The sequence below is a fragment of the Perognathus longimembris genome, chromosome 1 (genome assembly GCF_023159225.1).
Source record: "Perognathus longimembris pacificus isolate PPM17 chromosome 1, ASM2315922v1, whole genome shotgun sequence".
Lineage (NCBI taxonomy): Eukaryota > Metazoa > Chordata > Mammalia > Rodentia > Heteromyidae > Perognathus > Perognathus longimembris.
In genome coordinates, this window is record NC_063161.1 from 63,706,010 (window position 1) to 63,733,100 (window position 27,091).

Below are 27,091 nucleotides of genomic sequence, written 5' to 3' on the forward strand. Positions count from 1 at the left end.
TCAAATATCACTTTTATACAGAATTTCCAGATTTCTACCTCAAGCACAGATTGCTTTTCTCCAAGACTCCATATCTTTCTACCTACTAGCCTGTTCCTTGAGATAGTTCACAAAACAGTAAAAGAAGGGCATTTTGCATACCATTTCTCCTAAGGAGTGGACTGTGAAGACAAGTAATTATTTCTAAGACTCAAGAAGGCAAGTGGGATTTTACAGTTCACCAGTGCTTGGAATCGGATTTTATGCAGTGTTACTTTTATCTCTTGTTAAGCTTTCTTGGGGAACTGATTCATTGCATATGCAAACAACAGTAATTGCAAAGGAAATGGAAATGAAGAGCTATAATCACTCAATGATGTATGTCCATAGTAAGGAATAAGCCTCTCTTAGTCTCTGCCTACAAAATAGCTTCTCAAGTAAATCTTCACAACTTCTTTTTCTTGTATCCTTTCTGATCAGTTACAGAAATAGCAAAAATAGTGGGAGTGATGCGTTGAACAGATTTAGTAGCCAGAGGGGAAAACTCCATTGGCTGTAAGGCAACATCAGTACCTTCTTCTCACCACCTCTTTGTAAGAAGATTAAGGAGGAAAATCTTTGGCCCATTCCTAGACATGTAAGGACATGTGTAAACACTACAAGACCTGAGCAATTAAGGCATGCTTTAGGCATAATTACATACTTCAGTTTTCTAGATTGTTCCTAGACTGGTAACCAATGAATCTATTGTTCCTACATTGGTGACAAGAGAGAAGAGAGGAAGGAGAACTGGACCCAATTGTGGGGATAGAGAGTAGCAGATATGGTATGTGTCTGCTTGCATGGCCTTTCTTGTTCCCAGAATGCCTTGGGCTCTTGGTGAAAGGCTTCCTCTGATTCAAATGTTTCTTCTTCCCATAATGCCCTAGGGTCATGGCCCAGGCATAAGCCAGCAAACAATCAGGGCAAAGCCCATGGGAGGAGATAGATACAGCAGGATCCCCTTAGTATAAAAGCTGTCCTCCAAGAGGACTCCATCAGTCTCCTCTTCAGACTCCTCTCCTGAGTGAGAGTTCCTTTCTTTCACTCTCAGACCCACTCTCTTAACCTTAAACATATTTCTTGCTTTTTGGTTCTGGACAGTATCTATGACTTTGTATTTTCCTAAGACAAGCTGAGGAAGAAACTTTCTCCCCATAGGATTTCAGAATCATGTGGCTATCTCAGGGTGCTTTTAGCAGGCATATTTGGTAGGTAGTTCAGACTTTTCTCTTCCTGTCCTAGCTGGTGGCCTGTCCCATAGTGGCAAGTTCTGTCATGTCCATGTACGTGTGTGTATGTATGAGTGTATTGTGTGTGCACGTATATATAAAACGGATTTCTGGTAGAATAGGAACAAAACTTTCATCCCAATCCAATGAGCCATGGAATTCTGTGGGGAATCCTATTTTTATTGTTCTATTATAATTTTATTCACTCTTTTTCACACATAAATAGTAATGCAAAAAATAGTAATACAAGTATACAGCTTAAGAAGTGTTTTAAAAACCTGTATTTATGATAACAAAAACACTGTTCTATGTCTGCAGTGTTAACAGAAGAGCTAAAAATAACATAATAAAAACTCCAAAACAGTCATGAAGTATGAAGGGGCAAAAGGCCATTAAATTAAGACATAGAGAATGTTTAGGGTTGAGATAATTGCAAAATTTTGTAATTATTGAGTTACTTCAAAAAGAACTTATAAAGCGAGGTGCCAGTGGCTCACACCTGTCATCTTAGCTACTCCAGAGGCTGAGATCTGAGAATCAAATTCAGAGTCTGTCATTGTGACAAAAAATATCTTGGAACAACAGCTTAAAGGAGAAATGAATTATTTTCATGTTTTAGTCTATGGTCAGCTGGCTCCGGGAAGACAAGACCCAATAGAAGGATAAAACAGGGAAAGGAGCCAGGATGTAGAGAGCAGAGAAAGGAGAGCAGTGAGGGAAAGGAAGGTGAGAAGGGAGGGAAGGCTGAAGGTATACCCCCAGGAGCCCACAACTAGTGTCTACCTCCTAGCATTTCCACCAGCTCCCCAAAATGCCACCATGGGGTCAAACCTTTAGCATGTGATCTTTTGGGAGGCAAAATATTTATACCATAAGAGAAACTTAACATTCCAAGACATGAAGAAGGAAATTAGTTAAATAATGAGACAGCCTGAGCAATGTAATGTCAGAGATATCAAAGGAAGAGGAAAGAGAGAGGGGAAGGAAGGAAGAAAAAAAGGAAGAATGGAAGAAAAGAAGGAAGGATAGAAGAAAAGAAGGAAGGGTGGAAAGAAAGAAGGAAGGAAGGAAGGAAGGAAGGAAGGAAGGAAGGAAGGAAGGAAGGAAGGAAGGAAGGGAGGGAGGAAAGAAGGTCAAGGCAAGGAAAGGAAGGAAAAGAAAGAAAGAAAGTTTCTAAAAGGTTCACTTATGTTCCTGTACTGTTTTGGGAGCCTGACTTAGAGGAGAAGGGAGATTGGTCACTCAAATACATGACCTTGAAGGAAAGAAGGTCAAGGCAAGGAAAGGAAGGAAAAGAAAGAAAGAAAGTTTCTAAAAGGTTCACTTATGTTCCTGTACTGTTTTGGGAGCCTGACTTAGAGGAGAAGGGAGATTGGTCACTCAAATACATGACCTTGATGAAACATTTACAGTGTATGGATATGATAAATCCACCCATCTGTATTCATAGCTACCTGGAGAGATACCCCATTTATGGAGAGGTGAATTAATACAATGGGAAGGGTGAGGCAGGGGCACTGACCCAGGCAAGCACTCTGGAGAATCTCTGCAGAAATGGAAGACACGGATGGCTTCCCAAGCTGGAGGCACTCACAGGCCCAAGGCTAACACCCATACTAACACCCATGCTAGCGTTGCTCAGGTGGGGTTCTCAGTGCAGGATGGTGGACGGGAAAGGCCTGGCAGTAGGGAGAGAAACATTGATGATGAAGCCAAGAGCAGAGACAATGGCAGGAGCACGCTGACAGCCAGGACACAGGTGGGCAAGAATGACGAGAGGATTTGCTGCATAGGAGGAGGAATGACTAGAAAAAGAAGAAAGCCAGCCCTTGCTGTAAGGGTGAGACACTGATAAACTGATAGATCTGATGCTTGGACAGCAATATAGTTTTTTGTTGTTGTTGTTGTTTTTGTTTTGTTTTGTTTTGGCCAGTCCTGAGGCTTGGAATCAGGGCCTGAGCACTGTCTCTGGCTTCTTTTTGCTCAAAGCTAGCACTCTGCCACTTGAGCCACAGCGCCACTTCTGGCCACTTTCTGTATATGTGGTGCTGGGGAATTGAACCCAGGGCCTCATGTTTACGAGGCAAGCACTCTTGCCCCTAGGCCATATCCCCAGCCCAGTTGTTGTTGTTTTTTTACTTGATTCTATTTTTCTTGGTCAATAAACCATGCTTTACCAGCGGAAGTGGAGGTGTTGGGGGTTTTAGAATGAAAGTGTGAGGTGGTAGTGGTAAAGCATGGAATCGCACCCACTCTTGGACTTGGGTACTTAGTGAAATGACATACAGTATGACATGTTTGAGTTGAATTCTTTAGTTTATTTTCTTTTTGTTGGTCATGGGGTTTGAACTCAGGGCCTGGGCGCTGTCCCTGAATGTGATCTTCAGATTTCTGCCTCCTAAGGATTATAACACTAGCCATCAGTGCCCGGCCTCCCACCCCAAGTTTAACTTACCCTCAGTTCTCACCAAATGCCAACCCACACCCAAGTAATTCTTTGTTGTTGCTGTTGTTGTTGCTGGTCCTGGGGCTTGAATTTAGGGCCTAGGTATTATCCCTGAGCACTTGTGCTTAAGACTAGCACTCTACCACTTGAGCTACAGTGTCACTTCTGGCCTTTTGGCAGTTAGTTGAAGATAAAAATCTCACAGCCTTTCCTGCCTGGGCTGGTTTCAAACTGCTTTCTTCAGATCTCAGCTTCCTGAGTGGCTAGAATTACAACCATTGTATCACCATCTTTAATCTTATTTCAGCTGCTGTCTTTTAAATACATTTTCTTTCATTCCCACCTTGTCATAAGTGATGAATGTTTCATTTCCACTTTCCCCATGGTACAAGTGCCTATCAGAATAGATAGTGCAGAAGCTCGAAGTGGAGGAGGCATTCTTGAAAATTATGTTAAGTGAAGTAAGTCAGGCTTAGAGAGACAAAGGGCACATGTTTGTTCTCATATGTGGAAGTTAGATCTAAGAAGTAAGTACAATCTAGAAGGGTGCAAGATTTGAGAATACAATAGGAGTATAATGCAAGCAAAAACCACAGGGAGCTTGCAGTTTGTGCTGGTGGGGAGGCTTTCACTCAGAAGGCTGAGATTTGAGGATCAAAGCCAGCCAGGCAAAAAAAGTCTGTGAAACTCTTACTTCTAGTTAACTACCAAAAAAGCCAGAAGTAGAGCTGTGGCTCAAGTGAAAGAGCACCAGCTTTCAGTGAAAAATCTCAGGAATAGGGCCCAGAACCCGAGTCCAAACCTCAAGACCTGTGCATACTGAAGTGCCAGACTTTGAAGTCAGACCCCACTTTACCACGCGAACCCCACTTTACCACGTGAACCTGAGATAAGCAGGCCCTGTGAGCAAACCCAGGACAAGCTTATTAGGGCCCAGCTGGTCTAGAACTCTAACTGCTGGGAATGCTTAACTCTGACTGCCCCCAGAATGCCTTGAGCCCTGAGCCAATCAGATTTGTACCTGTGTCCTAATCTTGCTTGCTTGAACACCTGATTGTTGTGACTTTGTTTTTTGCCTTTATGAGCCCTGTGTAATCGCAGCTTGAGGCTTCCTCCTAACCTCCGCTGTGTCGGTGGGTAGGACGAGGCCCGAGTTGCAGCTCGCTTGAATAAAGCCTTGCCTTGCTTTTGCATTTCAGAATGTCTGAGTCTCGGTGGCCTTCTTGGTGGTCGTTTTGCAACGTGGCATAACATTTGGCGGCTCGTCCGGGATAGCCCCAGAGACCCCCGAGACCCCAGACTCCGAAGGTAAGGAAACAGCACTGTTCATTTGTCTTGTCCTGTAATTTGTCTGTTTGTCTGTCTGTTTTGCTATTGCTTCTTTCTTAAAGGGGTTCTTGAAGGGGTGGTCGAAGCGGACGCGCTTACTCGGCAATCCTGGGGAGGCTGGGGGACGCCCCAGACTCTCCACCCTTGATACTTGGGTCCACTCCTCCTGCACCCTTGCGGGAAGTTGTGGGCCAACTTAGGTCTGCTCCTTCTGCTTCTAGCTTGCAGGAGGAGGCTTGTGGGCCAACCTGGGAGATCTCCAACTCACTTGGGTCCACTTGGGTCCATTCCTCCTGTACCCTTGCAGGAGGTTGCAGGCCAACTTAGGTCTGCTCCTGCTGCTTAGCTTGCAGGAGGAGGCTTGTGGGCCAACCTGGGAGATCTCCAACTCATAGCTTTTCTTATTCTCGGGCCTGTGTGTTGTATTGTTTGTTTTTCTGTAGCCTTTTTAACTAAACATCTGATCAGAGCTATTGGTAACGTTCTATCTTGGGGACCTCCATCTAGCCCCCTTGATTTGACCCTAGCTCACTGGAGGGAGGTCAAGGAGATAGCTCAGAACCTAGGTGTGGCCCATAAGGAGGAAAATCACCCTGTGAAAGTCAGAATGGCCCATCCTTGAGAGAGCTAATTGGCCACCTGAGGGGAGCCTTGACATAGTTAAGATCAGGACTTTACAAAGCCTAATCGACACCCCTTGTTCAGGCTATGTAGACCAAATTCATTATATAGACACCTGGAGGGAACTAGTTGACAGGGACACTCCAGCTTTGGTTCGGCCTTTCTTACCGACTCCCTCTTCCACTCCTTCCCCTACCCCAATATTCACGGGGTGACAAGAGAGAAACCAAGAGGGAAGAGAAGAAATTGTGCCCACCTGTCCTCCAGGGAGGAAGCGTGGAGGAGGAAATAATTCTCCCTCCATACGCCCCACCCCAGTTACAAGAGGACTCTGAGGAAAATGTTTCAGCTATGCCCTCTGCTCTAGAGGGGCCCGCCCAGTCCTGGCGCCAGCAGCCCAGGGCACGGAGGCATTGGCCACGAGTCCTGACCTGCAGCCGCCGACAGCGGCAGACATGGGGCCAGCCCAAGCCATCTGCAGGTGGCAGGGAGTGACCACACCACGCAGCGCTGTCGTCTCTGTGTTTGTAAGTCTGACAGTCTCTTTTGTGTCAAACCTGCATAGCTCATTGGAAAGATGTACAGGCGACAGCTCACATTCAGTATGAGTGTAAAAATGTTTTACTAAGACTATCAAGCCCTGGAAAATGAGGTTGGAGAATTCTAAAATCATATATTAAAGGTTTTGTCTTAAAATTTGCGTGTTGCTGGAGTAAGATTGGCAAAAAACATCTCTTGCCACTGGAAAATGTATGGCCGATGTTTATTTTGCATGTTTTAAGATCTTTTGAATATGTATGTGTGTGTGCATGTGTGAGTGTGAACATGTTCAAGACTGTTAGTATGATGGAAAATTGAGTGAGTTTAAGTTTAAATTCAAATGGTCATCATGTTTTGGGATTACCAAATGCTTTAAAGGATTATTGCATTGTTTTAAAGAGGAACTATAGTCAAAAAAGGTTTAATTAAAAAAAATCAGAGCTAAGTGTCAGAAATTTGGATGTAAAAGGATATATATTAAACTAATGGGGATAGAAGTAAACTCTCATTAACTCTATGTATGTAGGAAGAAATAGCAAAATGGGCCAATGTTTCTCACTAATATATTGGAAAGCTGAATGGATAAGTATTTCTAATTGTAATTCTTGTATTAAGGAAAAATTTTCATTTGAGTTCAAAAGGTCTTCATGCCATGCAGTAACTGGGACTGAAGAAAAAAAAAGAGGCTCTTTTGAAACACGCAGTCCGTAGGCAAAGGGCGGCACCTGGTTTCAGAATGCCTGTGAGCTTCAGTTTTTCCAATGCAGATAAAAGCTAAAGTGTTGGGTTAGTAAAAAGGCTTTGGAAATCAAGAATATATTTCTAGATAAGAAATTTGAAAGTAAAATTGTCCTAAATAATTATTGCAAAGTGAGAAAAGGAGAATTAGGGCTACCAAAATGTTTAATTGCCATTCCAGTTTCTCTGTAGGTTTTTTATAACAGTTTCCAGCAGGCCCACAGAGGACAGGCGATTCCTACAAGTTTGTCAAGATCTAATACTGGCCCTTAATAAGTTCCAGGTAAGAGTATGCTTAAAAACTACTTCTGTGTGGGGGCTGGGGATATAGCCTAGTGGCAAGAGTGCCTGCCTCGGATACATGAGGCCCTAGGTTCGATTCCCCAGCACCACATATACAGAAAACAGCCAGAAGCGGCACTGTGGCTCAAGTGGCAGAGTGCTAGCCTTGAGCGGGAAGAAGCCAGGGACAGTGCTCAGGCCCTGAGTCCAAGGCCCAGGACTGGCAAAAAAAACAAAACAAAACAAAACAAAACAAAAAACCAAACTACTTCTGTGTGGACCACCTTGTGCTCTGAAATCTGCGGTTCGAAGCCAGCCTGGGCAGAGAAAGGTCCCTGTGAGAGATTTGTCTCTATTCAGCCAGCAGAGTGTGGGGAATGGAGTTGTGTGGAGCTCAAAGTGGTAGGGTGCTAGTCTTGAGCTGGAGAGCTGGGGGACAGCGCTCAGGCCCTGAGTCCAAGTCCAATGGAAAGTCACAAAAGTGTTAGAGCACCCAGAAGCAGTAAGCCACTGCTTGGATGGCAGAGATGGTGTCAGATCCTAGAGTCACTCCTGTTTGGCCTTTCAAAAGTTAATCAAAGCCGGGAAGTCCTAGAAGAATAGTTCGTAAGCATGCCTTACTAATGCCCATGTCTGTCTACTGGGCAGGAACTTGCCAGTCATCTGTGATAGTGGTTAGTAAGGGTAAGTTTGTCAAATGAGAGGATAGTTTAAAATCCCAACCCCCACATCTACTCAAAGCTCTGACTGGCAGTGGGAATTTTAAGCTAATGCATCTGTTCAAGAAAAAAGCTTGTAGACCTGAGATTGTGTCCTTACTGAGATCTGTTAAAGGCCTGCAAAGGTAATTTTTTTTAGGTCATCAGAGATCAGTTCCCCAGCCAGTCAGGAAAAAGCTTTTACAAACTAGAATGTTAAAAGGCACAAAATTGTAAACCTGAAGTCACCCATCTGGGCTTCATATTAAAAAAGGGCAAGCGTTGGCTGTCAGATGCACGTAAAGAGACTGTGCTGAAAATCCCTGTGCCTAAGTCAGCCAGACAAGTCAGAGTTCCTGGGAACAGCAGGCTTTTGCCGGCTGTGGATACCTGGGTTTGCTGAGATGGCCAAGCTTCTATATGAAGCCACCAAAAACCTCCCAGAATTTCATTGGACTGAGCAGATGCAAAAAGCCTTTGAGGCAATCTAGTAAAACCTTCTGGAAGACCCTGCCTTAGGCCTACTTGACATGAATACCAAGAGAGGGGGCTACGGATAGCCGAAGAACAGGCCATTAGAAACAAGCAGGAGATTTTAAGCCTCAACCGAGCCCTATGGGAACCAGCAAAGATTGCCATTATGCACTGTCCAGGTCATCAAAAGGGAGTTGATTCAGTGACTAGAGGGAATAATCTGGCTGACCAGGCAGCTAAGGAAGCAGCCCTTCAGCCCAGCAAAGTATTGACTCTAGTAGACCCAGAGCCACGAGCTTTGCCTCCTGTGCCCCAGTATTCCCAAGAAGACTTGGAGTGGATAAAGAAAATTCCCATGGCCCACAAACCCCTGGACAGAAAAGGAAACAATGGAAAATTTGTGAAGGGAAACTTATCTTGCCACAAGGGCTGTGTAAGGGGATCCTTAAGAGAATCCACCAAGCTTCTCACATGGGAACCCGAAGAATGCAGGACTTGCTCCAACACTCCAAAGTGAAAATTAGAAAGGAGATCAGCTTATTGAAGATATTGTTAAAAATTGTAAGGCCTGTCGGCTCACCAATGCCCCCAATCAACCAGTTACTAAAGGAGCTTGCCTACGTGGGGTTAGGCCAGGCGTGTATTGGGAAGTAGATTTCACAGAAATTAAACCTGGAAAATTTGGATACAAATATTTGCTAGTTTTTGTAGACACCTTTTCAGGATGGGTTGAAGCCTATCCAACAAAGCATGAGACCACGAATGTAGTGGCTAAGAAGATCCTGGAAGAAATCCTACCCAGGTATGGCTTCCCATCCACCATTGGGTCGGACAACGAACTGGCCTTCATCTCAAAAGTAAGTCAGGGAACAGCCGCTGCACTGGGGACAGATTGGAAATTGCATTGTGCTTATAGACCCCAGAGTTCAGGACAGGTAGAGAGAATGAATCGGACTCTAAAAGAGACCATAACTAAATTGGCCTTAGAGACTGGTGCAGACTGGGTGTCACTCCTTCCTTTTGCTCTGCTGAGAGTAAGAAATTCTCCCTATCAGCTTGGCTTTACTCCTTTTGAAATAATGTCTGGGTACCCACCACCCATTATCCCTAGCCTTCAGACTGAATTGCTTGCTGATTTGGATGATGCTGAATTTTTGTATAAACTTGATTATTTGCAGCTCGTGCACAAGAATTTGTGACCCCAACTTAAGGCATTATATGATTCTGCTTCTGTCCCCACCCCTCATTTATTCAGACCAGGGGACTGGGTGTTTGTCTGGAGGCATAACCCCAAATCCTTAGAACCATGGTGGAAGGGACCCTACGTGGTGCTAATGACTACTCCCACCGCCCTCAAGGTAGACGGCATCGCCACTTGGGTTCATTGCTCCCACGCCAGGCTAGCTGACCCCTTTGCCCTGGACAATGACTACCATGGTAGAACATAGCAGGTCTCCAAGCACACGACTCAGCCACTTTGCCTTTGCCGAAAGAAAAGAAAGTTAGACTGAATATTGTTATAATTTTCTTTTTGCCTTCTTTCCTTGCTACTCAGGCTAATGTTGATGCTATTTTGGCAGCTCACTCCAAAGTGGAGTGACCCCCCTTATTTTGGCAACTAACAGGAGTCCTGTAAAGTCCCATGCAAGAAGGCATTGATAGTTTTGGGCTTGCTCAGGAATACGGGTATAACCACCCGACCCTTAGAGCACAGCTGAGAAGTTCATGTATTATTTTGTTGCTGACATTTGTATCTTAAACACTATATAGTTAATGGTAAGCCTGAAAGTTAAGCTGAAAGTTAATTTCCAGTTTGAAGAAATCTTGCAGTCCCTTGGTAAAGTAGACTAAGGCTATAGGTTTCTAGCCAGGTAAGGTCAATGCCCCTCAGTCAGCCTGAAGAAGCTACAGAAGATGGATGATCTTCACCCATCGGCCCCCCTTTAAAACCAAGCAACCAGAATTGTTTTTGGTTACTACTTTGGGCCCTATTGGCCCATGCCTTATCTCTATATCATCCCCTAGACAGGCAAGCCAATGAAATGGACAGAATGGAGCCATGATTGGCTACCAAGGTACCAAAGAAAAAAAGGGGAAATGAGTGCCAGACTTTGAAGTCAGACCCCACTTTACCACGTGAACCCCACTTTACCACGTGAACCTGAGATAAGCTGGCCCTGTGAGCAAACCCAGGACAAGCTTATTAGGGCCCAGCCGGTCTAGAACTCTAACCGCTGGGAATGCTTAAATCTGACTGCCCCCAGAATGCCTTGAGCCCTGAGCCAATCAGATTTGTACCTGTGTCCTAATCTTGCTTGCTTGGACACCTGATTGTTGTGACTTTGTTTTTTGCCTTTATAAGCCCTGTGTAATTGCAGCTTGAGGCTTCCTCCTAAACTCCGCTGTGTCGGTGGGTAGGACGAGGCCTGAGTTGCAGCTCGCTTGAATAAAGCCTTGCCTTGCTTTTGCATTTCAGAACGTCTGAGTCTCGGTGGCCTTCTTGGTGGTCGTTTTGCGACTTGGCATAACACATACATACTGAAAACTAATAAAATCAAAAAGGCATCCTGGACAGTATGAAGTTAAACAGAACATTCACAGCAGCTGAAATGATATGTACAAGTTCTAATGCGTGGCAAGAAAAGTTCTTTCTTTGTGATTGTTTTTTATTTTACTTTTGTTAGGTTTTTAATTTTTTTATTATCTTTAAATAGCTGTACAAAGAAGTTTCAGTTCAATATGTCAGTTTGTGAGTACACTGCATCTTGATCAGTCACCCCTTCCATCATTCTCCCCCATCTCTGCCAACCACACTCCTTCCCTCCAATCAACTGCTTCCATGTTTTATATATGAATGTTGACTATTATGACTTCATTCACCCACCCTTTCTCTCTATGTTTGCCTTCCTACCCTCCTTGTGAGCTTCCCCACAACTCCACAACACATATTTCAGTTTCCTAGTATTTATTTTGCCAAACTGTAAGTTAGTTGTTCAAAGGAGATACACCATTGGCATTCTCTCTTGTGTATACCGTACTTTTACCAAGCACTGTATATGTATATAAGCATTTGGTCCTGTATAGGTTGTTATATATGTTCAGAATTCAGATCTAACTTCCATGTATGAGAAAAAGCATGTGCCCCTTGTCTCTCTGAGTCTGACTTACTTCAGTTAATGTAATTTTCAAGAAACATTCTTCATACAAAATTAAATCCATTAAAACAACCATCCTATCAACATATTCTTTGAGAATTCTATAGACATAAAGGAACACACATTTAAAGCATATTAGAATAACTAATAAATAATTATTATAAACAAAATTATGTATGTTGCATATAGTATATAAAGAGTATTGGATAAATAACATAAAATTCACACATCTTACATAATAAATGCTGACCTAACAGTTTAAAAAACCAAATGTGATTTCAACTGTTTTCTTCAAGATGTCTTGGTCTTTCCATTTTATCTTTTCTTTTTTGTGCTAGTACTGGTGATTGTACTCAAGGCCTTGTGCTCTGTCTTGGCTTTTATGCTCAAGATTGGCACTCTACTGCTTGGGCCATAGCTCCACTTGTAGACTTTTTTGCTGATTAATTGCAGATAAGAAAGAGTCTTGTGGTCTTTTCTGCTCAATCTGGCTTTAAACTTTGACTCTTATATCTCAGCTTCTGAGTAGCTAGGATTATAGTCATGAGCCATCAGTACTTGGCTTTAATTATTATTGTTAGGAAAATGGGAAAAGGAATAGGCCAGAGTCAATTCTCAACAAAAGGCTAGGACTGTTTATTGATATACAAGAGGGAGGGGCACAGCCTTCCCATGGGGATGGGAGTTGTGCAAAGAGGGGGTGTGTGGAGTTGGCTTTTATGGGCAATAAGCAAGGAGGCAGAGGTTCATGAAAAAACTGTTAGGCCCAAGGAAGTGAAGGGCTTTCGGTTGGGCCCACAGTGAAATGCTGTGTATGGAAGTTTCAGCCATTTCTCCTAATTTGCTTATTACTTGGCTGCAGCCTCCCAGCCATCTGCAAATATGGTGGCTTTGCACAGGACTGGCACAAACAGCATGCTGGGAGCTACCAGGCCTCAGTCTGAAGGAAGCCTCCAGCTCCAGCACTCAGCCTGTGCTGTCCCCTGTGGCCCACTGGATTCCAGATGTATCAGCCCTGAATGGAATAAGTGACAGCAGAAAGCTCAGGGTAGCATTAGGGAATCTAAAATCCACAGACGTGAATCATGAATGAGGAAACAGAAGTGCATACATGTCTCCATCTTCACCTTTTGGCACTGTGCCATTAGAAATGTCATCTAAATGAAATAGGGTCTGCACCATGAATAGAAGAAGAAATAGGTTTACAAAACAATGGTGAACTTTTGGTTGAAAATAATGATAGCTATCATTTATTGAGCAGTGACTGTGTCCTAAGAACTATGTTAACTGAGACTACTTAAGATACTATATGCAGGGCTGGGGATATAGCCTAGTGGCAAGAGTGCCTGCCTCAGATACACGAGGCCCTAGGTTCGATTCCCCAGCACCACATATACAGAAAACGGCCAGAAGCGGCGCTGTGGCTCAAGTGGCGAAGTGCTAGCCTTGAGCGGGAAGAAGCCAGGGACAGTGCTCAGGCCCTGAGTCCAAGGCCCAGGACTGGCCAAAAAAAAAAAAAAAAAGATACTATATGCAGCCAGGCTCCCGTGCCCCATGTCTGTAATTCTAGCTACTCAGGAGGCTGAGATCTGAGGGTTTTGACTCAAAGCCAGCCCAAGCAGGAAAGTCTAAGAGATTCTCAGCTCTAATTAACCACCAGAAAACTGGAAGTGGAGCTGTGGCTCAAGGTGGTTGAATGCCAGCCTTGAGCAAAAGAACTCAGGGACAGTGACCAGGCCATGAGTTCAAGATCCAAATGAGCATAAACACAAGAAAGGTAATATACGCCATAATACAATATATATTAAATGTAACATTATATTTATTAGTATAGTTATACACTAATATTTACTTATATATTTATAGATGATGACATATAAACATATAATAACTATGTAACATAATATATACTTAGGTCTATTACATAAAATTTATATATTTTTATTCTATATAATAAATTATATATACAAATAAATATATAACATTTATAACATATTAATATACAACTAACTTAATATATTGATATATAGCTACATTGTAAATGATCTCTCACCTTCTAGACATAACCTAGCATTTAGATACTGTTGTCATTTTGTGCAACTAGAAGTTCAGTCTAGTCAACTGCAACATAAAAGGACAGAATGCAAATTCTCAAACTCTCCTATTTCAAAACTCTCACTTCATTCTACCATACTGTCCAGTGATAGCCATGAGACATATTCATTCAGTTTACATTAATGTATGGTCTATTGATAATGGTTGCAACAGGCGATATTCTGTTTGGTAAAGTAATGTCATTCCCCAATTTGTATTATTTATAATTCTATAAACAATATTTTAAAAAAAACAAGAAAAAGATTAATTGCAATAATCTTGAGATAGCGGACTTCCGGGAAGACGGCGGAGGAGCAGCAGAGCTCTAGTTGAGCTCCCTCCGACATTGCAATTTTCTCACCCCATAGAAACTTTTAGCCGTGCGCCAGTGCCGGCGCCGGCCACAGCACCCAGCACAGCAACCTGCACTCCGCGCGGCTAAAGCACACAGCATAGACCAGGGAGAAATCCTCTAGACTGCAACTGAGCACGGACGACCTGAAATCACAGAGAAAGCATGAGTACCCCACGAAAGACATTCTCACTCACGCCCACAGAGCAGCTTTTGGAAGGCAACCCTTCCCCCACTGCCAGAGCAAAGCGCCATCTTTGCCACTGGCATAGGGTCAGGCCAGATTGGAACTAAAGCGGGACTGGGGAAGGAGAGGTCAAAGGAGCCATCTTTGAACAGGGCAAGAGGGAAGTTCCTGAGACAGCTAAACGGTCCTGTCACAGAGGAAGCCCAATTCCCAGCCCCAAACGAAGCTGCATTCCATAGCCACCTCCGCCAAGGAGGCTGCCTCCCCCAGGAAAGCAACTCTCAGCCGGGTAAAACAGGCCAGAAGCACCCCGCCCTGCTGAGTCCACAGCCTATTCAAAGCCAGGCATCAAAGGCAGCGGCCCCACAGCAGACAGAGTAGCCACAGTTCCCGAGACTGCTCACATCCCCATCTACAGAGGACGCCCAAGGCCTACCTGCAAGCTGTGCGAACCACAGACACCCAGGATTGCACCAACAGGGGAGAAGGGTCAGAACAGATCCAGCCCTTGCAAACTGAAATCAAGTAAAACCAGCCAATCAGGAAAATAGACTGCAGACCATTGCAAGGAAACCAGAGACTGGGGAAAGACTACCCAAACAAGAAGGACTCCATTTTTTTTTCTTTTCAAACATTTTTTAAACTTAAAAAAAAAAATTCTTTTTAATTTTTTCACTTCTGAAACGTCGTTGGTATTTTTGTTTGTTTGTTTGTTTGTTTTCCATTTTTACCGGTTTGTTTTATCAAGTTTTTTTGTTTGGTTGTTTGGGTTGTTCCTTTTCTGTTTTTTTTTCTTTTTTCCTTTTTATTTTTTAAGTAATTTTTCTCTGTATTGTGCATCTGTCTTCCAGTATTTTTACTTTATTTCTCTCTTTGCGTTCTCTTTCTTTAAAAATTACTTTCCTATGAATAACACCTCCACTCTTTTCTGCTAACTCTCCATTGTCTATCAATTTAACCTTGTTCTTTCTACTGATTCTACTCTTCTCCACATTTCCACATCACTGAAACTAAACGAAAATCACCACCACTCACCCCCCGAATACATTTTACTCTATTCTCTTTATTACCTCCAACTTACCCTCCTGACTTACTGCCTAGACCTCCAGGTTCCATTGACTCCTGGTTATTGGATAGAGGGTATCCCAGCTTAATCCGAGTGAATCAAAGGGGTTCATAGAGAAAGCCAGTCCTAAAAGAACTTAATATAAGAACAAGAATTGTGTATAGGGTTGCAACAGTAAATAGGTAACTACTGAATACAGGGCCCAGGATCGGTTGTTATATTGAAATTGTATTCTTTAGGAACACCAAATCTAATTTTATAGACAGGTATACAAGGTATCTGTATATAATTGTGAACTTGTAAGATTTACACAACAGTGCTTGGTAAGGGCTGCTTTGGGTCTTAAACGGTGCTCACAGGTGCTGGTAGACTGAAATTACCAATTCAAATGGGCAGAAGGAACACAAGAAAGATGGCAAACAATGAAGTCTTATCCCCCACTCAAAACAAGCAGGAAGCAGAGCAATCAAAGTCATAGAAGAGAACCCCCAAAATGCTCTACAAAGTCTACTGATAAACATGATAAATGAAAAGTTTGAATCTCTTCAGTCAATTATTCTAGAGCGTGAGGAGGCAAAGCAAAAATTAATGGAGAATTTCATGGCATCCACAAATAGAAAGATAAATGAACTTCAAGAGTCAAATGAAAAGATAGCTACCCAGCTTAAAGATTTGAGAGACAACTCTCAAAACCAAAGTAATGAAGTTAATGAAGTAAAGAAGTCCATACAAGACCTAAGAAAAGACATGGAAATCATCAGGAAAGACCAGTCAGAAGGAAAAGAGATTCAAAATCAAGTAGCTAGCCTACAGTCCCGACTAACTGAAGCAGAGGATCGAATCTCAGGAGCTAAAGATTCCTTAGATTCTATGGAGAAAGATCAAAAATCAATACAAATCCAGTCCAATCAACAAAACAGATCGCTAAAGGAGATTCAAGACATGATCAGGAAGCAGAATTTAAGGATAATAGGTACTGAGGAAAACTTGGAGAGAGAGGATAATGGGATAGGCAATCTATTTAACAGAATATTAGCTGAGAACTTCCCAAATATCCAGAAGGAAAGGCCTATACAGATACAAGAAGCATTTAGAAGTCCAAACCGACCAGACCAGAATAGGACATCCCACTGACACAATGTGATCAAAACAGGATAAGTAGAGTAAAAGGAAAGAATCCTTAAAGCTGTTAGGGAGAAGAAAACAATCACATATAAAGGAAAAGCAATCAGAATTACCCCAGACTTCTCAGCAGAAACCATGAAAGCAAGGAGAGCCTGGAATGAAGTATACCAAACACTAAATAAAAATAACTACCAACCAAGAATTCTGTACCCAGCCAAACTCTCATTCATAGCCGAAGGTCAAATAAAAGTCTTCCACAGTAAGGAAAAACTGAAACAATATATCGCCACCAAACCAGCTTTACAGAAAATCCTTAAAGATGTACTATACAGGGAAAATAATCAAGATCCCAATACAGACAGAGAATGAACCCTAAATAGTAAACATCAGATCAAGAAATGGGAAGACACAGCTTTAAGCAAGATAGTGATAATGAAAGGAACAAACGATCATCTCTCAATCCTAAGTCTCAACATTAATGGACTTAGTTCTCCAATCAAATGACATAGGCTCATAAGTAAACATCTTCTAAAAGTGAAAGGCTGGAATCAAATCTATCAAGAAATTGGCCACCATAAGCAGGCTGGAGTTGCAATCCTAGTATCAGACAAAATTGACTTCAAATTAAAAAGGTAAGAAGAGACAAAGAAGGCTAAATTCTAAATATCTACACACCAAATGCAGGAGTACCCAACTTTATCAAACAAACTCTACTGACTCTAAAAACACTCATAGACACAAACACATTGATAGTTGGGGACTGCAACACTCCACTATCACCTCTGGACAGATCAACATGAAAAACTGAACAAAGAAACCACAGATCTTAATAATTGCATAGACCGACTAGACTTAACCGACATCTACAGAATATTCCACCCAGCAACAACAGAATACACATTCTTCTCTGGAGCACATGGAACATTTTCCAAAATAGATGACATCTTAGGGCACAAAGAAAATCTGTACAAATTTAAAAGTATCAAAACCATTCCCTGCATTCTCTCTGTCCACAATGGAATAAAATTAGAGCTCAACTCAAACAGCCACCACAGAAAATCCTACAATTCATGGAGACTAAACAACACACTGCTGAGCCATCAGTGGGTCATTGAAGAAATTAAAACGGAAATTCAAATGTTTATGGACTTCAACCAAGTTGAGGACACAAAGTACCAGCTCCTTTGGGACACAGCAAAGGCAGTACTCAGAGGTAAATTTATATCTCTGAGTACATACATCAACAAACTGGAGAAACAGCAACTCAATAATTTAAGGAAGCACCTTAATTTTCTGGAGAGAGAACAGCAAGCCAAACCCCAAGTCAATAGACGGAAGCAAATAATTGAAATCAAATCAGAATTAAATCAATTAGAGATGAAAAAAAACCATCGAAAGAATGAACAAAACAAAGCGTTGGTTCTTTGAAAAAATCAACAAGATAGACAGACCCCTGGCAAACCTGACCAAAAAACGAAGGCATCACACTCAAATAAACAAGATAAGAGATGAAACAGGTAACATCACCACAGAAATAACCGAAATTCAGAAAATAATAAGGGACTATTTTGCAAACCTTTATGCCAACAAATTCAAGAACTTGGAAGAAATGGATGATTTCCTAGAAAAAATTCATATCCCCAAACTCAACCATGAAGATTTAAACCTTCTAAGCAGACCCATATCCAGTATTGAAATAGAAACGGCAATAAATGATCTCCCATCCAAGAAAAGCCCAGGTCCAGACGGATTCACTGCAGAATTCTACAAGGCCTTCAAAACAGAACTCACTCCAATATTTCTCAAACTCTTCAATGACATTGAAAGAGAACTTTCACTACCAGACTCATTCTATGAAGCCAGTATAACCCTCATCCCAAAACTAGGCAGAGACTCATCACGGAAAGAGGACTACAGACCGATCTCCCTGATGAACATAGATGCAAAAATTCTCAACAAAATTCTGGCCAATCGACTTCAACAGGCCATCAAAAAAATCATACACAACGATCAAACTGGATTCATCCAAGGGATGCAAAGTTGGTTCAATATACGCAAGTCAATTAATGTAATCCACCACATCAACCGGAGCAAGCTAAAGAACCACATGGTTTTATCTCTGGATGCGGAAAAAGAGTTCGATAAAATCCAGCACCCATTTTTGCTAAAAGCCCTGGAAAAACTGGGATTCCAGGGAACATTCCTGAATATAATCAAGGCAGTTTATGACAAACCAACTGCAAGAATAGCTCTAAATGGTGAAAAACTAAAGCCATTCCCTTTAAAATCAGGAACAAGGCAGGGATGTCCACTCTCTCCCCTGCTCTTCAACATAGTACTAGAATTCCTAGCCAGAGCAATCAGGCAAGAAGAAAATATAAAGGGGATCCAAATAGGAAAAGATGAAGTTAAACTTTCTCTCTTTGCAGATGACATGATCCTATACCTAAAGAATCCCATAGACTCTATCCCCAAGCTACTAGAGCTGATCCAAAACTTTGGTAAAGTTGCAGGATATAAAATAGACCTCAAAAATCAACGGCTTTTCTCTATGCTAACGACCCAAAGACCGAGGCTGAAATCAGGAAAGCAACTCCTTTTGCAATAGCCCCAAAAAACATAAAATACCTAGGAATAACCTTAGCCAAAGAAGTGAAAGACCTCTTTGAGGAGAACTTTAAAAGCTTGAAAAATGAAATTAAGTCAGAACTAAGGAAATGGAAAACCTCCCATGCTCCTGGATTGGGAGGATTAATATAATCAAAATGGCAATATTGCCAAAGGCTATCTACAAATTCAATGCAATACCCATTAATATCCCAACACCATTCTTTAATGAAATAGAGGAAGCAATCCAGAAATTCATATGGAACAATAAAAGACCTAGAATAGCAAAAACAATCCTAAGCAGAAAGAACAGTGCTGGATGAATTACAATACCCAACTTCAAGCTGTATTATAAAGCTATAGTAATAAAAACAGCTTGGTATTGGCACCGGAACAGGCCTGAAGACCAATGGAACAGAATTGAAGACCCAGAAATGAACCCACAGAACTACGCCTAATTAATCTTTGATAAAGGAGCTAAAACAATAGTATGGAAGAAAGATAGCCTCTTTAAAAAGTGGTGCTGGCAAAACTGGTTCAACACATGTAACAAACTAAAACTAGATCCTTATATATCACCCTGCACCAAAATCAATTCCAAATGTATTTAAGACCTTGAAATCCAAAAAAAAAAAAAAAAAAAGAGACCTTGAAATCAAAACAGACACCCTGAAAACACTGAAGGAAGGAGTAGGAGAAACACTTGGGCTCCTTGGCGCAGGACGGAACCTCCTTAACAAAGACCCAGAAAGGCTACAAATCAAGGAAAGGTTGGACAAATGGGACTGCATTGAACTGCAGAGCTTCTGCATGGCCAATGACATAGCTCGCAAGATAAACCGAAAGCCCACAGACTGGGAGAAGATCTTTACCAGACATTCAACAGACAAAGGCCTCATCTATAAAATATATGCAGAACTAAAAAAATTACGTTCTTCCAAAACAAAACCTCAAAGAACCAATAGCCCCCTCATCAAGTGGGCAAAAGACTTACAAAGAGACTTCTCTGATGAGGAAATGAGAATGGCCAAGAGACATATGAAAAAATGCTCTATATCACTGGCCATAAAAGAAATGCAAATCAAAACAACATTGAGATTCCATCTCACCCCAGTAAGAATGTCATATATCAAGAAAACTAACAATAACAATTGTTGGAGGGGATGTGGCCAAAAGGGAACCCTACTTCATTGTTGGTGGGAATGTAAACTGGTTCAGCCACTCTGGAGAGCAGTATGGAGATTCCTCAGAAGGCTAAATATAGAACTCCCCTATGACCCAGCAGCCCCACTTTTGGGTATCTATCCAAAAGACCACAAACAGGGCTGGGGATATAGCCTAGTGGCAAGAGTGCCTGCCTCGGATACACGAGGCCCTAGGTTCGATTCCCCAGCACCACATATACAGAAAACGGCCAGAAGCGGCGTTGTGGCTCAAGTGGCAGAGTGCTAGCCTTGAGCAGGAAGAAGCCAGGGACAGTGCTCAGGCCCTGAGTCCAAGGCTCAGGACTGGCCAAAAAAAAAAAAAAAAAAAAGACCACAAACAAAATCACAGTAATGGCACCAGCACAACAATGTTCATCACAGCACAATTTGTCATAGTGAGAATCTGGAACCAACCCAGATGCCCCTCAGTAGACGAATGGATCAGGAAAATGTGGTACATATACACAATGGAATTTTATGCCTCTATCAGAAAGAATGACCTTGTCCCATTTGTAAGGAAATGGAAGGACTTGGAAAAAATTATACTACGTGAAGTGGGCCCGACCCAAAAAACATGGACTCTATGGTCTCCCTTATTGGGAATAATTAATACAGGTTTAGGCAAGTCATAGCAGAGCATCACAAGGCCCAATAGCTATACCCTTATGAACACATAAGATGATGCTAAGTGAAATGAACTCCCTGTTATGGCAACAATTGTTATATCACAGTTGTAACTACTTTCAACGTCCTATGTGTATCTGTAGCTTCTATTATTGATGATATTCTTGTATCACCTTCCTGTGGTTGTACCTACACTATCTCTGTAATGTTATCTGAGTATATTGGAAACCCTGTATACTGGTATTGGAAGCAGGAAATTGAAAGGGAATACCAAATTTGAGAGACACAGGGTAAAAAAAAAAGTCCAACAACTACAAAAGCAATACTTGCAAAACTGTTTTGTGTAAGTGAACTGAACACCTCGGGGGGGGGGAGGGAAAGTGGGAGGAGGGAGGGGGGTATGAGGGACAAGGTAACAAACAATACAAGAAACGTATCCAATGCCTAATGTATGAAACTGTAACCTCTCTGTACATCAGTTTGATAATAAAAATTTGAAAAAAAAATCTTGAGATATATTAGTGTTATATATAAGCAATATACATAGTATATGCAAGGTATATATAATATATAGTATATTTATTATATATTGTATTTATTATCTATATATTATATGTTATGTATAGTATATATTATATTATATATGTATAAAATCTGGTAGTTTTGTCCTGTGGCAACTGAGATGAGTGAACTACAATTCCCAGAATTCCATTTGTGTAGGTTTCCTTTCATGCTCTAAGGTAACAGAGATTCCAATGGGATATTTGGAATGACTACCTCACAAGTATAGATAGAGTTAAAACCAATGTATATATCCTAGCAGTTTTTGTCCTCTAATGGAACCTTAATTGATACAATAAGACTGCATAAACATACTGAGTTGAATTTCTGTAAGAGCTAGAAAGGCCCAGTACTGGGTCCACTGAAAATAACTCATTGGCCACAATGTGGATGAAGAGATCTAATTTTCAAATCAGGAAGACAGACAATATGATCTTTGTTTAATTGACTGTGTGAAATTTTCCATATGATAACAAAATGAAGGCATTTGGTTATGAATTTTGACACATATATTTTTCAAAGGAAAAATATTTGCCTACTTTATGAACTTACTGATTCTATTTAATATGTTCTGTTTTAATGTTGTTGCATTTTTCTTTCTCTCTCTGTCTTCTGTGTCTCTCTGTCTGTCTCTGTCTCTCTGTACCTCTCTCTTTGGTTGCAGGCTAGGAATTGAACCCAGGTCCTTGTACACACTAAGCATGTTATCAGTCACTGAGGTTCAACCCCAGCCCCTCCTTCAAACTGTGTAATTCCAGAAAATTGCAGAAATAAATCCAACAATGAACAGAATTATTTATCTTCTAGTTTGACCAGATATTTACCATTTATTTAATAAGTGACAACAAACCAATCATAGCTTTTCAGAATTTTAGAAATAATTTGAAATACAATTATTTCACTATTCCTACCATTTTCCACATAACCAGAAGAAAAAAAAAGATTCAACTCCCATTCTAGAGGTGGAGGAACACAGATTCTACAACCCTTTCTGTTATAAGATTCTGAAATAAGGTTCTAGGGCTAGGGCTGGTGGATCACTCCTGTAATTCCAGCTACTCAGGAGGACTGAGTCTAAGGCTAGCCTAGAGAGAACAGTTTGAGATACTCCATCTCCAAACAAAAAAGCAGCCAAAAGCAGTGCTGGAGGTGTGTTTCAAGTGGAAGAATGCATGCTGATCCAAGGTTAAATCCAAGCTCTGGATTTAACCTTTGTTCCAATTTTTTTCTGAATGTTACTTTACATATTTCTTCATCTGTATCTTATGGGTTGCTTTCAAAACAGCGTATACACAGAAGGGAAAGCATGGCCCAGTCGAACAGCAACTTCAACCTGCCAATCACAGAGCCCTCACTCTGATCCTTCAGTAAGTCTTCAGATATTCTTGTCTGGACACCATAAAATCCCTCTAATAATGCTTGACATCTGTTTTCCAAGGACTTCATTTCTAAAATTAAGCTGCTTTGTGCTAAATTAATTCAGAAACAGAGAATGTATTAAGGAATTGCCATTGCTATGGCAACTAAAGGGAGAATTATAGTTAATTATTCTTATCATGTATATATATTTTAATGGGAACTTTGAAAGGGAGGAGAACTTAGGAAGCTAAGCAATGGACTGGAAGTCAAACATGACCAGAAAGCTTCTGTTTTCCCTAACAATATTCCTCGTATGACAGATGATACAGGATCATTCTCCATTAATTCATTGCTACATTTATTTCTACTTTAAGTCTTTCTTATGACCCACAGGAGTTAAAAAGTCATTCATGCAGTTGACTGTGGAATTAATAATGGACTCCCAACAGAAAAGTAAGATCTCTCACAAAGCATTTCATGAGTTTAAAAAAAGAAATTGGTTTCCTTCTCCTATATTCTAAACTCATCAAACTCTTCAACTTTATGACCAGTTATCTCTAAGAAATTTCAAGACATTCTCTGAGGCAAAAGCAAAAAGTAAAAATAAAAAATAAAACAGTTATGCATTCTAAGTGAAGCAAGGCGCCAGAGCCAGAAGTACTGGACTGATTTCTTCCTGAGATCTGAGGAGCCAGCTAGATCTTACCTAATCATTGATTTGGGGACCCATTAAGAAAGATTAAAGGCCAAAGAGAAATGTATATGTTTTAGCTCAAGTAGTGAAAAGTCTTAAAATCTAAACCAAGACTTATTTGCTTAAACCCTTTAAGCTTAGGGATGAGATATAGATCAGTGGAACAGTATTTGCCTAGCAAGTATGAACATGTACATTTGATACTCGATACCACACACATGCACGCACACACATACACACACCTTTAAGCTTACTAGATGCTAGTGGCTCACACTACTCAGGAGACTGAGATCATAGAATCAAAGTTCAAAGCCACTAGGTGTTATAAAGTCTGTGAGACTCTTACTCCAATTAACCACCCACAGGATGAAAGTGGAGTTGTGGCTGAAGAGGTAGAGCTTATCCTTGAGTGAAAAGCTAAAGGATGGCATCCAGGCTCTGAGTTCAAGCCCTAACAGCAGCACACACACCCCTACAAACTTAATAAAGTATTTAATTCCATCTATTAATGATAGAAAGAGATAAAAGGAAAACCCATTTATATGTGCATGTGTATATGTATATCATGTACATGTATATGTACACAGAGGTCTAGGACATGTCAGCCACCAAACAGAAGATCATGCATATCATTCTCCTCTTCATTTTAAGGATGTACAATGAGATTTGGAATTACCCTCCCCTGCCTTTCCTCTTACTATTGAGTAACAGTCTCAGTGAAGGATGATAGATCTATATTTTCTTATTGAAATATGAGATTACAAAAGTGTTTTGAATAATCCACTTTAAAATGCAAGATATCATAAGGAGCTGATTTGTTCCTATAATCCTAGTGATTCAGGATCAGGGTTCAAAGACGGCCTGGGCAGAAAAGCCTATGAGACTTTATCCCCAATTAGCCAGCACAAAGCAAAAACACAGAGGTGTAGCTCAAGTGGTGGCATGTCACCCTTGAGCAAAAAAAAAAAATCCAAATGAGAACACAAGGCTTCGAGTTCTAGCCCCAGTACTGGCACAAAAAAAAATGCAAAATAATTTAGTGAAATTTATTTGAAAGTCACAGCTAACTTTTATTGACTACCAGATACCAGTCTCTTGCTATACATTTTGTAATTACACACTTAGGAAGTATCTTTCTGATTACTGGAGAGAATACTTAAGCTTGAAGAGGGGAGAAGCTTCCCTTACCATACAGATAAGAAGTAACAAAGGAAAACACTGGAAATCTACCCAGATGTTGAATTCATATATTATGGAACTTGCCATCTTGGTTCTCAACTATGGGACACACTTTTTTTTATCAATATGTAATATGGTAGAATTTTGACAGCAGTAGCTATTTTCCATTGTATTTCTTAAACCACCAAGGGCCTGTTGCTTATAAAAAGTAAGAAAAAAAATCTCATTTTTCCATGTTAAATGGACTCTAGCAGGATATAGAAAGGTGCCAAAAGATGAATCTTTATCTAATAGAATAATTTAGAGAAAAAGAAATGGGATGATGGGATGTAATTATGAACAAAAGTATTTGGTAAAGACAGGTTAATATATTCTAGCATTATAAAAAGAAATTGCTTAGATTGTCTGTTTCTTCCAATATACAGCTTTCTAAAGAAAAGGCTATCAGACATAGACCAAATTCTTACATAGCTCTGGGAAATTTGATTCACAGGAGGAATGTGATAAGGGCATACCAATCACTTCTATTATGTGAGAGAGAATGGGATTCTTTTCAAGATCTCACTTTTGGTTGATATATGCTAATTTCACATATTTATAGGTCAAAATGTGAGGCTTCAATCGTGTAATGATCAAATCAGATTAGTATATCATCATGTTGAACAGTTCTCATTTCTTTGTGCTAGGAGCATTGAAAGCCACATTTTTTTGATTTGAAAAATAGGAGAGTTTATAGTTAACTATATCAATCTACTCTGTAATAGAAAACCAGAGCTTATTTCTCTTATCTAACCATAATTTGGTACCTGTAAACCAGTCTTTCTTCACCACCCCAAAATAATCTCTGTAACTGATGGCAGCCATAATTCCCCTATCTCTTTTCATAAGATGAACTTTTCTATTTATTTTCTTTCCTTTTCTTTCTTTTTTTCATCATTCTTTCCTTGTTTCAGTGTACTGGAGACTGAATTTAGAGACTGCTTGGTAAGAATTCTACCATTTAAGCCATGTCACAGACCTTTCTGTAAGTTTCTTTCTCATGTATGGTCTCACACTTTGCCAGAAATGGCCTAGAATTGTGATCTTCCCATCTCTAACTTCATAGTTGCTGTAAATATAAGCACATACCACTACACCTAGCTCTTGACTCTTTCCTACTTACCATAGTGTCTTCCAGAATCATCTGTTACCACAAATGATGGGATATCATTATTATTACTGACCACTATCCACCCCCTCGTGCTTTTATCCACTTTTTTTTTATCCATTCATCCATTTTTGGACACTTAGTTGAATTCATGTCTTGGCTACTCTAAATATTACTGTTATTGACATCTGAACACAGCTATTCCACTTCCTCCTAACACGTACCCAGAAAGGGCATTTTCAGGTACATGGTATTCTATTCTTAGTTTTTTTTGAGAGGCCTCCATACTATTTTCCATGGTAGAATTAACATTCCCACCACCAGTATGCAAGCATTTCCTTTTCTACACATCCTTCTAAATACTGTTTTTAAAAAATAATGGCCATTCCGATTAGTGTTCAGTGGTATCTCATTATGGTTTCCATCTGCATTTTTCTGACAAGAAAGGATATTGAGCAATTTTTCATGTATATCTGCTATTAATTTTGATGACTTCTTTGGAGAAATGTCTACTCAGCTCTTTTGCCCATTTCTTCACTATATTCACTACTTTGCTACTGAGTTCTTTGGATTCCTTTACGTATTTTGGATGCTAACTTTCTAGATGTATAATTTACAAATATATCCCCCTTTCTATGAGCTCCCTCCTAGTCTACAGATTATTTCCTTTGCTCTGAAGAAACCTTAATTTGATGTCATCTATTTCATGGCCTGCGATTCTCAAGATTTAGGCAAAAATGACCTTGTCTGAGTTTGCTCTGGTTTTGAAATTTGCTGAGGATCTAAAGGTCAAAGATCTCCAGCACCCTCAGAGTCAAATAACTCATGAGAACAATTTTTTTAATAAAAGAATATCAATATAGTATTTGGAAAAAACAGAAGAAATTTGAATTGTATATTCATATTGAAAGTTCATAATGACATAATGATATTCTAATTAAAATTTGAAATCAAAAGATAGGCATGCTGTACAGACCACATGTTTCTTGGTAGAGGAAGAATCATTTCATCTTTATTAAACATGCAACATCTAATTTTCTAAAATCATATTACTGCTTCTCTGGTAGAAAATATAAAATATTATAGTTACCTCATCTAAGTTCAAAATTACATTCAGAAATTGCTCTCAAATTTGTGTGCTGTGTATATGTGAGTATGCCAGTACTCGGGCTTGAACTCAGGTCCTGGGTGCTGTTCCTGAGCTTTTTTGTTGAGGTCTAGTGCTCTACCACTTGAATCATGGCTCCACTTATGGCTCTTTACTAGTGTTGCATTCTGGGGATGGAGAAAATCCAAAGAGCACTGTTAAAGGTGACAAATGGGTTTTATTAGTTTGCAACTGCCTTGCCCCAGGCTAC